Genomic DNA, 12,692 nt, shown 5'->3' with positions numbered 1-12,692 from the left:
AGAATCCACCATGTAAAGCAAATAACATTATTATTAGTAGATTTACTGGCAAGTTAAAGAACTCATGCAGAACAAAATTCCGGCACCTCGGCGTCTCCGAAAACCATAAATGTACTTATTGGGACGTAAAATATTTTCGATACTTTCAACCTACCACCAGTGTGCCATTATCGAATCAAATAAGACAGGATCATGACATAGTCGAAGAACAGAGCAAATCGTGCATCCGCTGACTACGTAATCCTACTATGCTATGTTCCTCAGCTACACTTGTGCTTGTACCGGTTGTCACTGGACCGATAGCGTGTCACCGCGGAGGCATGCTCCTCAGCTCCACCTGTGGCTGGACCGGTCTGTCAGTGGGCCGGTGGCGTGTCACTGCTCCAGTCGTGTCACTGGAGCAGTTGGTGAAGTGACACATTATTTCTGGACCGTCACACATCTAGTAGCCTGGATCGCCCTCCTTTTATACTTGGAGCCGTCGAAGCATCTAGAAACGTGGATATTATCCACCTCTATAACTCCCAAAGTACATGGTGGATTCTCTCCAGAATTTGACAGATTGCATCTGTTATGATGGCCTCCACGTTGGCGGTGTAAAAAAAAAAAATCTTAACTCCAAGTAGACTTTTACACATCGGAACATTACCATATGCGTATGGTCACGCCTGGCTGCGTGAAGCCAGCTCGAAGCGGCTACGTCACGGCTCTGCACGTCTGCGAGTTCGGCGGGCTTGCCTATCCTCCACCTCGCGCGAAATTTAACACACATACTTCGAACTTGTACGTCGGTGTTCCCGGTACAATACATAACTTCTTTTCTTCCAGTACGCAAAGGTACGCGGTACCAGAACTAGTTTACCCAACAGAACTGCGATTTGTTGACAGAAAAGTGTTATAAATATTCCAGCAGATGTTTTTGTATTCATGAATTAATTTTCAGGTTTCATTCTCGCAAGCTTTCATGCTTCATAGACTTCACAGGTTGGTAACGCACCCGGAAAATCGAAGTTGTGTTCACCATTGTTTCCAGTGTCAGACTATCATTTCTATATCCGCTCTGTAACATTCAAGTCTCCACGTGGATGATGAATAAATCAGGAAAACTTCAGTTACTGCAGCAGTTTTTCAGCGCTGACATCTAGGCGCAATTGCGCTGTCATTTGTTTCTTTCTCGCTGACTTCTCGTGGTGGACAGAATCGTGCGGTGCACAAATCTGCCAAATCTGGACCTTAAGAAGTAGTGGTACATTGTTAGGTGCGGTGGCGGTGCTTTTGAACTAGGACAAAACCACTGGACTGTGATCGAGGAAAGGAGGTCTAGGGGCGAAAGCGCCTCTTAGGCCTCTAGCGTTCCGTACGGCGATAGAAGCCCGTTCAACGTTGTACAGTGGCAGAAAGCTGACACTGACATAGCCGTTCGTTACGTGTAGCTAATGACAAAGAATAATTTGTTCTGTATTGTACATTGTTTCCTTACAGATTGCATTTAGTTGTGCTTTATTGTGCGTGGTTTGGTAACGCAATGAATTTCACTTGACTGGTGGAAATAACATGATATCCGATTGTCTGTTAGCCAATGAAAACGCTACAGCGTGCTTGAGCAATGAATCATGGCGTGTGATAAATTAAATTAGTTTATAAAAGAAAATGTGAAGTCTGGGGGATGGCGGGTGGATCCCTGGCTGTCAAGTGAACACATCTGTCGTCTACAAGGTATTCTACATAAGATTTGTACTGTTTCAAGTTCATTATAATGCTATAAAACTTGTGCTGCACATACGGCAATTCTTTCTTTCTTAATCTGTTTACCCTCAGGGGTCGGTTTTTCCCTCCGACTCAGAGAGGGATCCCACCTCTACCGCCTCAAGGGCAGTGTCCTGGAGCTTCAGACTCTGGGTCGGGGATACAACTGGGGAGGATGAGCAGTACCTCGCCCAGGCGGCTTCACCTGCTATGCTGAACAGGGGCCTTGCGGGAGAATGGGAAGATTGGAAGGGATAGACAAGGAAGAGGGAAGGAAGTGGTCCAGGATAGCTGAGGTGGGAATCGAACCCGGGGCTCCGAGGGTGGCAGCTAATCACACTAACCACTACACCACAGAGGCGGACACATACGGCATTTCCAACAATAAACCTACTGTAAGTTAAATTAGTGTAATCATTGTTCAAAATGAGTAAAATGTAGTTAATTAATGTGATCCAGTAATTGTTCTTTTAAAAAATTTGTTTTACGTCACACCGACACAGAGGTCTTATGATGGCGATGGAATATCTTACAAAATTTTACAAAATTGTGTTGATTATTCTCCTAGTCAATACAGAAATATTATCATCCAATTACGACGAAATTTTACATAGACATGTTTCAACCCGGCATAGGGTCATCCTCAGTAAGATGTATAATTATAATAAACTAAAAACATTAGACACATACTATGGAGTGCTTGTTAAAAAGTTTTTCCTTAAAATATGAGGGGATCATCGTTAAAAGAAATTTTTATGTTATGGGCTTTACGTCGCACCGACACAGATAGGTCTTATGGCGACGATGGGATAGGAAAGGCCTAGGAGTTGGAAGAAAGCGGCCGTGGCCTTAATTAAGGTACAGCCCCAGCATTTTCCTGGTGTGAAAATGGGAAACCACGGAAAACCATCTTCAGGGCTGCCGACAGTGGGATTCGAACTCACTATCTCCCGGATACAAACTCACAGCCGCGCGCCGCTAACCGCACAGCCAACTCGCCCGGTAAAACAGTTTTCAAGGAAAAAATTTTAAGAAGCGCTTGATATTGTGTGTCTAATGTTTTAAATGTTTTATATACGTCTTACTAAGCTCCCGCGGCTCAGGCGGCAGCGCGTCGGCCTCTCGCCACTGGATACCGTGGTTCAAATCCCGGTCACTCCATGTGAGATTTGTGCTGAACAAAGCGGAGGCAGGACAGGTTTTTTCTCCGGGTACTCCGGTTTTCCCTGTCATTTTTCATTTCAGCAACATTCTCCATTAACATTTCATTTCACCTGTCAATCATTTTTCATTGCCCCATAGGTGTGCGACAGGCTTCGGCAGCCGGGACATTTCCTATCCTCGCCGCTAGATTTGGGTTCAATCGTTCCATTCCTGACCCGGTCAGTTGACTGGAAACAGGCTGTGGATTTTCATTTTCATATACATCTATGCCGGCTTGAAACATGTCTATGCAAAATTTCATCTTAATTGGATGTAAATATTGTAGTATTTACTAGGATGATAATCAACACAATTTTGTACAATTTTGTTAGAGGTTCACCCTGTCAATACGGATCTAGTAGTGAGATTTATAGTCTGTAAGGCGATGGGATAGGCAAAGACTAGGAAGAGGAAGAACGCGACCGTGGCCTTAATTAAGGTACAGCCCAGTTGTGAAAGTGGGAAAACACGGAAAACCATATTCTGGGTTGCCGACAGTGGGGTTCGAACCCACTATCTCCCGAATGCAAGCTGATAGTTACGCGACCGCGCAGCTACTGGCTCGATATGACCAAAATAAGGAAGGCTGAGGAAGTAGAAATTGTCACATCTACTTGTGATCATGTAAAACATAAAACTAGCATTGAAAACACAAAGCCAAAACCGAAGCCCTTTCTCCAAGAAAAAAGCACTGCGTAAATACATACAGTACATACGTACATACATACGTACCGCTCTGCTCCTCGGAAAAATTGTCAGCGTAGTAGCCTTCGGTTCAGAGAGGCCTGGGTTCGATTCGCGAACGAAACAGTGTTTTAGCCACGTCTGGTTATTTCCTGTAGCCCGGGAGCTGAGTGTTTGTCTTCCTCTTAATTCATATCTTCATTTACATACAACACAACACACCACACTACCAGCGACACAGAAAAACGTAATAATGAATATTGAATTAGAGACATCCAAAATTTCTCTGCATTTGATTTCATTTCAGTCCATTAAATAGTAGTTATGTAACTACACCCTCAACCTGGATAATGTCGCCACTCAGACAGAGAGGAGCGAACAACATCCAGGTCCATTGTTGGCTTCTTGCTAACAACAGTGATTGTGTTTAGCACTTTCTTGCCTTCCGCTCGCTGCGTGGAATCCAAAATCACCTGACGTACCTCACTCTAGCACCACACATGTTGTTTTGAGACCTCAGTTTTAGTAGTGTACTACTTGGTGACGCCAGTACTAGAGTTTCTTCCCGATCGTGGTGTTTTGGGTACTTTTCTGTGGGGTGATGGTTTCTCTACACCCCTACTTTCTTCTTCCTGAAACTATTCAACTTCTGTCAACCAATCAACAAAAACCAACATGTTCCAAATTTACTAAAAGAATACTGAATGCACTTTGACAACTTTTCCAGGGTTCATCGATTTTATTAATGGCCACAACATTAATTTTCACGCATTCAAAGCTGCGGACGAAGGCTAATATTATTACGTGTCAGTTTCCCAGAATTAAAGATATTTTCACAATGAACTTGCTTGGAAGGAAATTCGTAAATCATAGAGATATACTTGAGATATATTTGAAGGAAAATATTCCGATTACTCCAGCGAGTCTAAACTGGAAGGGGATACTGCTCTTCAAAGTAAATCAATAATAATGGCAATACCTGCAGAGACAGGCATAAAAGATGTACAGGTGAGTAAACAGTCTTCCAATTGACTAAATAATGCACACCGCGTTTCCAAACCAATCGTTACAACATGTGGCCGAGGGGATACTTTAAAATATCTTGGTCTTTTCGAATACAACGATAGTAGGAACATGTTTAATACACAGTCAAGACTCCTCACATTCCAAGATAATGAGAGGGTTAGAAATGGTCTCTTCACGAGAATTGTACATTCCTTTTAGTGGTACTGTTCTACACAAGGAGCGACTTTTTCTTCCCGTCCTTTTCCCCATTTTATCGCTGTCAGGATTTAATGTGGATTTGGCCCTATGAACCGAAGGCTCAACATTCAGCCAGGGAGACGGTCACATAAGGATACACCGAGTAAAGAAACACTTGTTTTAATATCAATTTATAAAGCAGAAGAAAATGATGATGTTGACTGTTGATATAAGGGGCCTAATATTTAGTTCATCGAACCCTGTGGCAACAGATAAATGGGTGATATAAAATTGACACTTTTGTTAGGAGATAAATGTACATGAATTTAAAGTAGTCAGTAGGAATGATCCACAATGACTTGTCTTCCAAAAAATATAATTTGAAATAATTAAAAGTCCGCCTCTGTGGTGTAGTGGTTAGCGTGATTAGCTGCCACCCACGGAGGCCCGGGTTCGATTCCCGGCTCTGCCACGAAATTTGAAAAGTGGTACGAGGGCTGGAACGGGGTCCACTCAGCCTCGGGAGGTCAACTGAGTAGAGGTGGGTTCGATTCCCAGCTCAGCCATCCTGGAAGTGGTTTTCCGTGGTTTCCCACTTCTCCTCCAGGCGAATGCCGGGATGGTACCTAACTTAAGGCCACGGCCGCTTCCTTCCCTCTTCCTTGCCTATCCCTTGCAATCTTCCCATCCCTCCACAAGGCCCCTGTTCAGCATAGCAGGTGAGGCCGCCTGGGCGAGGTACTGGTCATACTCCCCAGTTGTATCCCCCGACCAAGAGTCTGAAGCTCCAGCACACTGCCCTTGAGGCGGTAGAGGTGGGATCCCTCGCTGTGTCCGAGGGACAAGCCGAACCTGGAGGGTAAACAGATGATGATGATGATGATGATGATGAATAATTAAAAATATGATATGTACATAGAAATAAATAAGGCCTCAATTTCGAAACGCAATAATATAAAACTAAAAAGTACAATAATAAATAGAAACGTATGAAGTAGGTAGAATGCATGATTGAAAGTATAAGAGACTAAAGATTTAACTTTGTTTATAATAGTTATTTGCATAAATATCCATTTACTATAAAAGAAAAAGTTAAAGAATACCCAGAATAAGATATTTCAGTTAAAAGCGATTAGAAAGAAACCACACAATCTTTCATAAAACGGATGACGAGACGTACTGACTGCTCATCATCTCGCAGAATGAGGACCATCGTGTTTGGAAGCAGAAAGATTTTTTTACAATTTGCTTTACGTCGCACAAACACAGATAGGTCTTACGGCGACGATGGGATAGGAAAGGGCTAAGGGCGGGAAACCACGGAAAACATATTCAGGGCTGCCGACAGTGGGGCTCGAACCCACTATCTCTCGAATGCAAGCTGATAGCTACGTGACCCAAACCACACGGCCACTTGATCGGTAAGCAGAAAGAAACATGGTATTTTTATCATACAGAAGAGTACCGTACAGTATTCAATCATGATTTCATCCCAAGTAATATGACCTTCTCCCGTACTTCCCATTATAGCCTGCAATTTAAGAAGAAAGCACACAAGCTTGTAGTTTTATGAGACTTTTCTTTTCGAGAATGTTAATTGCCTTGGTCGAGATTCGACAACAGCCGCTTTGGTGAGAAGCCAGGGACAGTGTCACTTAGTTACCATGCCTCTACAGCCTACAGCTCCCTCGTTATTAATGTATGGTATTGAACAACAGCGTGACCTAATAATAATAATAATAATAATAATAATAATAATAATAATAATAATAATAATAATAATAATGGGCTGAGTAACTCGGACAGCAGAATGCCGGCTTTCTGAGCTCAAGGTGGTCGGTTCTATCCCGGCTCAGTCCAGCGGTATTTGACGATTCTCGAATAAGCCAGCCTCGTGACGGTAGATTTGCTGGCAATTAAATGAACTCCCGTGGGATAATATTCCGGCTACTCAATGTCTCTGGAAACCTTAAAAATAGTTAGTGGACGTAAACCTATTATTATTACTATTATTATTATTATTATTATTATTATTATTATTATTATTATTATTATGAAAGAAACGAAAAATGACTAATTGTGAGTTTTCAAAAGTTATCTCAAACACTTTCCTTTTTTGTGAAGAGTGAATTGTTGCAGAGTTTCTTGGCAATTAATGTTTACTTTCAATTCCATTTTCCATTGACTTGCCATAATTTCAAATATAAATTTTGTTCTTAAATATGTTGCTGTATAAAACTTGGGATTTAAGTATTTCCTTCCTGGATGACTCACAAACTTTTGGAGATAGTTCAAACCAAACAAGCAATATTGTAGGTTTACGTGACTGTTGATACAATGGTCATAGTGCATTGGGCTTTACGTGGATTACAAACCACGAAGAAGTGACTCCTCGTTTCAAAAATTTATTTTGCATTGTACGGAATTTGAACCACGGACGCCTTGAGGCGAAATGATTAGGATTGCCACTTTGTTATCACGCCCCATTCCTTGCCTTTCTATTTAATACAGTATGCATTTATATATATTTTTCCAATAAATTTTCATAGTTCTATTATGTGAAGAAAGCGACGAGCAGCCTTGAGCTCAGTTTGTACCGAATGTTATCATTTAAATTCGTTGTAAAATCATGAAAGTGCAGCGTTTTATTGGCAGAGTGTAGACAAACTTCCGTGAATCAACTAGTTACAAAACCATTAATGATAATGTGCTCCTTCCTTTCAGCCATGCTCGTGCTCGGGGACTTAGTTAGTAAATCGATTATTTGTTGAGTCAGGAAGTAAACCTAACAGTAATTGTCCATACTTTTGTGCAATATACCCTATGACGTACTGTAAGTCTGTCCATCATCTCTTTACCTGACCAGATCGTTTCTCTTCAGTACCACAAGTTTTCTGTTCCGCCGCTTCAACACGCTCGTTTTCATTTTTATTCATGACTGTCTATCCCGCTGGCAGATGCCGTGTCTTCCTTTAGGATTCTATTATTTAAATACATATACTCTCTCTACTGATAAGATGCCTGTGTCCCAGATGTCCCAATGTTGGCCTAATTTCAGATCCAAGTCATCCTTATATCACTAAACAGTATAGACGGAATAGGTTTTTCGACTGAAAAATGATTCACAGTAGAATATAAAATCCCATGGATAGCCCAAAACTGCGAGCATTTCGTTACATTCCTCGTTCTGAAGCAACGCACAGCCTTTCACAGCGTCGGTGGTAATGCCAGGTAAATCAGTTGAATTTATATTTATCTGATTTTTCACAGATGTGAAAGTTCATTTCACGTTAATATAGCAATAATATTTTTTTACCCTGTAATGTTTACGATGGAGGTGGAATTGTAGCCATCAGCACGACACTTTTTATGTCAAAACTCACGTTGAAGAAGGGTATTGTTGTAACCAAGGTTGAAGTTTACAAAACACAACTTTTATTGCTTCACTTTATGATATTTACACAAATAACTGAAATTTATTTTGAAGCAAAAAGGAATATTGAATCTTGAGAAAAGTCTGTCTTTATACAATATGTACAGGTTTGCAGTCTTTATATACACTTCTATCTTGAAAAGATAGTCTTTGTGAATTGACACTTTGATAGTCGAGAACTATCTGGCACACTAACATAAATGTTCATGAGAGTCCTTGTTTGTTGAAGTGCCTGAATTCCTAAAAAGCAAGTTCAATTGATTGAAGAAATTCCACCTAGCGAAACTAAGGGAGCTTGCATAAATTAGGGAATGAAAATGGCTTGTAAAAGAATTACGGGACACAGGCAGCGGAAACAGGTAAGGGAGCGGTGACCAGAGGTGAAACCTCGTACTGCCAGAAATTCAGTCCACCTGGTCGAAGCACATTTTCAAGAGGAGTAGCCTCCGTGCTCGACGTAGGGTGTATTCTGGAGCTGGACACCGGGGCAAGTGGGCAAGTGAGCAGTCAGGGAGCTCCTATTTATAGTACACTCGATGGTCAGGCACGCGCACTGAGGGCTGCGCGTCGAAGCTAGCAGAATGATACACAGGCGCGCGTGCAGCTGGCTGACGGAGCGAGAAGGGAGCGCCGGACATACAACACCCTCCCCTCCTAAATGCGCCGGTACGGCGTGAAACGGCGGCGGCGCTGGCGGCGACTGCGATGCTGGGGCGGAGCTGCTGATATCTCTGTTGTATTGTCCGGAGCTGGAACTGGGCGGAGTGGCGCTGTCTCGTCCTGAAAGGAACCCATTGTTATTAAATGATCTAAAGCTCTTTCAGCAATAGATTTATCTGGTTTAGCAATAGCATCAATAGCTGGACAGGGGCGGTAGCGCAGACGTATCTGATCTTGATGGCGGCAGATACGTTTCTCCGTAGTCTGTATCTCGTAGAGACGATGACCCAAAGATCTGCAGATGACTCCAGGTATCCAGAGTGGGTTGGATTTGAATGTCCTGGTGTAGACCTTGTCGTTGAGGGAGAACTTCGTTGGTGAGGTCTTATGCTGGGCCGGAAGAGGCTGTAACAGAGAAAGTAAAGTTCTGTGAGGTCGTCCATGGAGCTTCTGTGCAGGAGTGATATTATCAGCGCCTGGTAGAGTTCTGTAGTTGTTTAAGAGTTGGAGCAAGGCTTGGTCTTTAGTTAAGCCTGAAGAGACAGCTTTCTTCATACTTCTTTTAAATGTTTGTACGAAGCGTTCAGCTTCACCATTAGATTGAGGGTGAAAAGGTGGTGCTAGGATATGACGAATGCCATTATGTGTACAAAAGTTCTGAAAAGCAGTAGCTGTAAATTGAGGTCCGTTGTCCGAAATGAGTACTTGCGGTAAACCTTCTGTAGTAAAGATTTTCTGGAGAGCACGAATGGTAGCTTCGGTTGTAGTAGTCGAATGCATATCCACGACATATGGAAAGTTTGACAGTGAATCGATGACTATTAACCACATGGAATTGAGGAAAGGACCTGCGAAATCGATGTGAACTCGTTCCCATGGAGTAGTAGCAGGAGGCCATGAAGCAAGATCAGAAGACGGGGCGTTCTGATTCGTTTGACATTGCTCACAATGACGTATTAGCTTTTCGATGGCGGCATCAATACCGGGCCAGTAGCAGTGTTGACGGGCGAGTTGCTTTGTTCTGGAGATACCCCAATGGCTTTGGTGTAATAATTCGAGAACTTGTTTCTGTAGGCTAAGTGGGATAACCACTCGGAAGATGGTGCCTGCTTCGAGTAGTACAACTCCGGCACGAGTCGTGAGACGATGCTGCATACGATGATAAGGTGCCAGGTGGGCAGGAAGTGTGCTCTGAAGAGGCCAACCGTTGCGGATGTAAGTACGTACAGTAGCAAGTGTACTGTCCTTATCCGTAGCTTTAGCTATGCAGGTAGCATCAATAGGAAAACTGGATACAGTATCTTCAAGTTCTATGTCCAACTGAAGACATTCAGATTCTTGAGAATCGAAGGCAGTATCAGGACCAACGGGTAAGCGGGAGAGGGCATCAGCATTACAATGCTGGGATGTGGCTCGATATACAATCTGATAGGAATAATCAGAAAGGAACATGGACCATCTTTGAAGCTTTCTGAGGGAATTCTCTGGGATCTTATTACCAGGATGGAATAAGTGTACGAGAGGCTTATGATCGGTAGTGATCAGGAAATGGTTGCCATAAAGATATTCATTGAAACGGCGAATACCAAAGATGATGGCGAAAGCTTCTTTCTCTATCTGTGAGGATCGACGTTGATGGTCATTAAGTGTTTTCGAAGCGAAGGCGATGGGGCGTTCTTGTCCATGACGATCCTTCTGGGAGAGAACGGCACCGACACCGTAGTCTGAAGCGTCAGTAGCTAGCGTGATGATCTTGTCGGGCTGAAAATGAGTGAGTTGTATAGCTTGAATTAAGGCGTTGTTGATTGTTTTCCAGGCCTGCTGGCATTGCGGAGTCCACTGAAACTTAACACCTTTTTTACGTAGAGCGTTTAATGGAGCTGCCACTGTAGCGAAGCGGGGAATGAACTTAGTATAATAGTTCGCTTTGCCTATGAAGGACTGAAGCTGCTTGAGGTTCTGAGGTGCTGGCATGTTTACTATCGCGGAGACATTCTGTATACTAGGACGAATTCCATTCTTATCAAGTATATGTCCGAGGTAGTGAACTTGAGGCTGAAAGAAGGTACATTTAGCGAGATTCGCTCGTAGTCCATTGTCTTTCAATTTCTGGAGAAGAAGGCGGAGATTGGTTAGATGTTCCTGATGATCTTTTCCAGTAACAATAATATCATCCAGGTAGTTAGCACAACCGGGAATTGAGGCGGTGAGTTGAGCCAAATAGCGCTGAAAAATAGCCGCTGAGGATGAAACACCGAATGGGAGCCGCTGGAGCTGGAGCAGTCCGAGAGGAGTGTTGAGAGTGAGAAATTTCTTAGATTCTTCGTCTAAAAGTAGCTGGAGATATGCTTCTTTAAGATCAACTCGAGAGAAGAATTGTCCACCAGAGAGACGACGGAATAAGTCTTCTGGACGTGGAATAGGAAAGATATCGGTTTCGAGTTGTGCGTTGACTGTAGATCGAAAATCGCCACAAAGTCGAACATTACCATCAGGTTTCTTGAGTACCACGAGTGGAGTAGCCCATTGACTAGAAGTAACTGGTACGACAATTCCAGTTTGTATCCATCTTTCTAATTCTTTCGTGACCTGGTCTTGAAGTGCTAGGGGTACTGGACGTGCTTTGAGGAAGCGAGGCTTAGCTCCGGATTTCAGCTGTATGTGAGCTGTATAGTCTTTTGCTGTTCCGAGCTGAGAGTCGAAGACTTCAGGAAACTGCGCTAGGAGAGCGGTAACGTCAGAAGTAGGATGCAATGTAGATACGACGTGAATGTTGTCATGTATCTGGAAACCAAATAAGTTAAATAGATCCATGCCCATAATGTTTGATGCAGTGTAGTTGTTAACTACGAGAAGAGGAATGGCCTTCTGAATTCCTTTATAACTAGCCTGAAGCTTAATTTGACCTTTGATGTCAATTTTCTTCTTGTTAAATGTCACGATCTGGATGTCAGCTGGAGAGCATGAAGGTGAACCTAAGTCGTGGTAGGTAGTCAGGTTAATAATAGAGACAGGTGATCCAGTGTCTAATTGAAAATCGACAGATCTATCAGAGAATGAGAGAGGAATGATGATTTTGTGAGAATCCTTCGTGGGAAGAATAAGATTGATCTGATCAACTTCCATGTCTTGGCGGGGCTGTATATGCTTCCGGCGCGCTGCAGTAGTCTTAGCAGGGCGGAGCGAACTTTGACAGACAGTCTGAATGTGTCCAAGTTTATTACATCGTTTACAAGTAGCTTTGAAAAAACGACAGTCACGACGTTCATGATGCTTGAAACAACCTCGGCAGGAAGGCAGGAGTTTCGAGGTGCTTTTAGAATTGGGCTTCCGTGTAGCATTACGAGAGGGAACCTGGCGAGAATGCTTGGTGGAGAGCGCCTTATCCGTACGGTTCACTGTAGCAGAGGACTTGCGGGCCTGAGGCGAGACTTGTGCAACTTCGTGTGGAGAAGCTATGGCTGCGGCAGTCTTGGTAGTAAGCTCATAAACCGTAGCAATACGCTGGACGTCTTCTAAAGAAGGGTTACTCTGCTTGACAGCGTCAAAACGTATTTTGTCTTCAGGAGTATGTAAAATTATCATGTCCCGAATGAGAGAATCAGTGTAGGATGAACCACAACCGTCCTTGGAGCAGATGAACTGGCAGGGTTTAGCTAGACCACGCAATTCAGTTATCCATTCAGTATGTGTCTGATGGGGTTGCTTTCTGCTCTGAAAAAATTTATAGCGAGCAGCCACTATGTGAGGAGCTTTGGCATAG

The sequence above is a fragment of the Anabrus simplex genome, chromosome 2 (assembly GCF_040414725.1).
Source record: "Anabrus simplex isolate iqAnaSimp1 chromosome 2, ASM4041472v1, whole genome shotgun sequence".
In the NCBI taxonomy this organism is placed as follows: domain Eukaryota; kingdom Metazoa; phylum Arthropoda; class Insecta; order Orthoptera; family Tettigoniidae; genus Anabrus; species Anabrus simplex.
Note: the sequence above shows the minus strand (reverse complement) of the source record.